We start from the raw sequence: 3,291 nt of genomic DNA on the forward strand, positions 1-3,291 counted from the left end.
ATTGCTTTACAAACAACACGAACGCGTGGTGAACGTGCGCAGGTTGACGGGCATGTTGTGACACCACCCTCGTGTGGCTCTATAAATATGCCGAACGGAGCACCAGCAGAATTCGCATCAAACGCTACTAGTTCCCCCAAGTCTAGTAAACTACTGATTGCCAAAGTCGCTCTCAGGGCCCTATCATCTCCCAAGTTCCATTCTTTAACTAGTAATTGCGCCGGTCCCTTATCTTTAACTCTCTTTCTCTCTGGCCCTCTCTCTGGCTCCCAGCTCCTTGCGCCAATTACTCCTCCTTCAATCAGAGTCAGGCCACGACGTTACCCATTCTCGACGGCCCAAGATTGCTCACAAGTGGAGAGAGCTCCAAGGAGCCAGTGACTGGCAAGGCTTGCTCGACTCGGTTATGGACGACGCCTTGAGAGAGGAGATCATACGGTATGGAGAGCTCACGCAGGTGTGCTACGACAGCTTCGATTCCGATCCCGAGTCCACACACTACGACCGGTGCAAGTTCAGGCAGGCCAAGCTTTTCCAGGAGCTGGACATGGCGGACTGCGGCTACCAAGTCACCAAGTACCTGTACGCGACGTCAGAGTTCTCCTTCCTAGGGGTGATGTTCTTCCCCGACGGATCAGAGGAAAGGCAGTGCAACTGGATGGGCTACGTCGCTGTCTACACCTCAGCCAAGGAAGTTGCCAGGCTGGGACGGCGAGACATTGTGGTGTGCTGGCGCGGGACGGTCACCTCCACGGAGTGGGCGGAGGACTTCCGCGACGTGCTGGTGGCCGTGGCGCCCCGGCTGCGGGACGACAACGCCCACAAGGATGACATAGCTGCAGCCGGCGCCCGCCGCACTCATCTGCATGAGCACCATGGCCACCACACCGCTGAGTGGTTTCATCGCCATGCCCTACAAGAGGAAGTGGAGGAAGAAAAAATAGACTTGGACATTCACACCGTCGTGAAAGCGGAGCGCGGCTTCCTCAGCCTCTACACCTCCACCCTGGAGGGTTCCCGTTTGAACCGCTTTAGCGCCAGAGAGCAGCTAAGGCAAGAGATCCGAAGGCTGCTAGATCTCTACAAGGATGATGCGGTGGAGCTCAGTATCACGGTGACTGGCCACAGCCTCGGGGGAGCACTCGCCACCGTCAGCGCCTACGACCTAGCCCTTTCGGGCGAAAACCTCTATTGCATGCGCCCATAGCACAGTAGCCAAACCGCTCCCAACACTGGCGTATCTGCTACACAAGCCGAAGACGTTGGCGAGAATATGGTGGCTGCACCTATCACTGCCTTTACCTTTGGCTGCCCTCGCGTCGGGAACCACGCCTTCAAGGACCACTTTCATGCGCTGGGTGTCAAGATGCTGCGCGTCGTTAATGACAACGATATCGTGCCCAAAGTTCCTGGCATCCTCGGCAACGAAAACATACCACGCCTAGTTAGACCGATTCTCGACGCCATGCGGTGGACCTATTTCCACGTCGGCACAGAACTCCTACTGGATAACAACCGCTCGCCCTTTCTCAAGCCTACCAGGAACCTGCACTTCCTTCACAATCTTGAGGTCTACCTGCACATGGTAGACGGCTACCCAGGCGCTGGCAAAGAAGCAGGTTTCGTCCCCCATGGCAGGGACCTGGCACTCATCAACAAGCACATCTCGGTCCTCGTTGACAGCTATGGCATTCCTTCCTTCTGGTGGCAGGATAAGAACAAGGGCTTGCGCAAGAACGCTAAGGGCCTCTGGGCAGTGCCTGAGAGCCCCAACAAGGACACTGCCCAGAGTCCCAAGGAGAAGGAAGGCAACCCGCCTAGGTACGCCGCTGATTAATGCCCTTGCGTGCACACAACTAGTTGCCCACGCAAATTCTAGTAACCCAAGCTTGACTGTCATTTCCTTGTAGTTAGGTTATATCGCATATTACTTTGACACCGTGCAGCATTTTACTCAAAACACAGTTCTGAGGATTTTGTTGTATTGTATAACTTTTAATCTAATATCAACATTTAGAAGAACATATAAAAGTTCAAGCTCTTCCATCCACTATGGGCATTCTTGAATTCGTGAACACAACACTAAAAAGCTTCACTTTGAGACAAATATATACCCTACTGGGAGAAATTAGACCTCGGTTTCTTTCTCCATATTACTCTAGGTTTGGTTAACTCCTTTCCAAAGAAAGAGAGGAACAAAATACAATCCTTAAAGTAAGAGAGGATAGAAATACGAAAAAAAAATCTCAATAGAATTGTGTGAGTATGCAAGTGTTTCATATGTGTTCCATCTTTGTAATGATACTTGAATCTTTAAAAGGCTTCGTCATTCCGTGTCATATCTTGCTTAGGGCAAGGTGGTGTCTTTGGGTAGACTCACGTGGTCAAGCTCTTCTATCAAGCCTGATGGGAGGGTTTCAGGTGTTGGCACACTATGTTCTTTTGTAGTACGTGGTGTTGCAATTTAGAGACCAAATCAACAAGCATGAATCAATAAGCATGCTTGTAATTCCAAGCACAAGTACTAATTTTATTATGTTCTTTGAAGGCATATTTGATTTTAAGAGGAATGTTGGAGAGACGGAAAACTCTCACTTGTAGCAAGAGTAGCATGATCCACGTGTAGCTCAATCCAATGGAATTTGCATCCCTTTCGGAGCTAGGGATTCAACCCGTACCGGTGCACAAAAGCTTATCCACAAATGGAGAGAATGCTTATGACTACCATCACATGACACTAGACTATGCACACAAACAAGCTCAACATGCCCTCATTCCTACACACCCATTCATTCACAAATACAAACAAGAGGAACACAATCACTATGCACACAAGCAAAGAGAAAGACCTCACTCCACTCCTATCTTCCTACAAGCATGCACACACTCAAGTATCAAGCTTCCATGAAAGCTTCAAATCAGGCCACATACACAAAAATGAAATACTAAAAGCATGCATAAGAGTGAAATGATTAGAGAAGAGGATGAGAAAGACTCATGACATTGCTATTGATTCAATGAAGAGATTTATCTCATACAAAGATGTAGATGGGGTGAGAGAAGAGTCTTCACCTCTATGGAGAAGAGAGAGAGTAGCTCTCTCAAAGGAGCTCTTGCATGAACTTAGCCCAAAGTGTACATAAGCTCTCAAATGAGCCACTTTTTATACTAAAACTCCTAAAACTCCCAAAACTTCCCATGTGGGATTATTCTTAAGCCCACTCCCACACTCATCTACAACTTGGAACTCTTTACAAGAGCCCTAAATAAGAATGTCACTTGTTTTCCTGC

General features: G+C 48.8%; 1 pseudogene; it reads left to right on the plus strand.

Annotated features, from left to right (window-relative positions):
* The first annotated feature begins 238 nt into the window (after positions 1 to 238).
* On the plus strand, positions 239 to 1,935 carry LOC147607521 (phospholipase A1-Igamma1, chloroplastic pseudogene; annotated as a pseudogene).
* Positions 1,936 to 3,291: the final 1,356 nt, after the last annotated feature.

This window comes from Cibotium barometz, chromosome 55, assembly GCF_041138505.1.
Source record: "Cibotium barometz isolate CiBa-2024 chromosome 55, ASM4113850v1, whole genome shotgun sequence".
In the NCBI taxonomy this organism is placed as follows: Eukaryota; Viridiplantae; Streptophyta; class Polypodiopsida; order Cyatheales; family Cibotiaceae; genus Cibotium; species Cibotium barometz.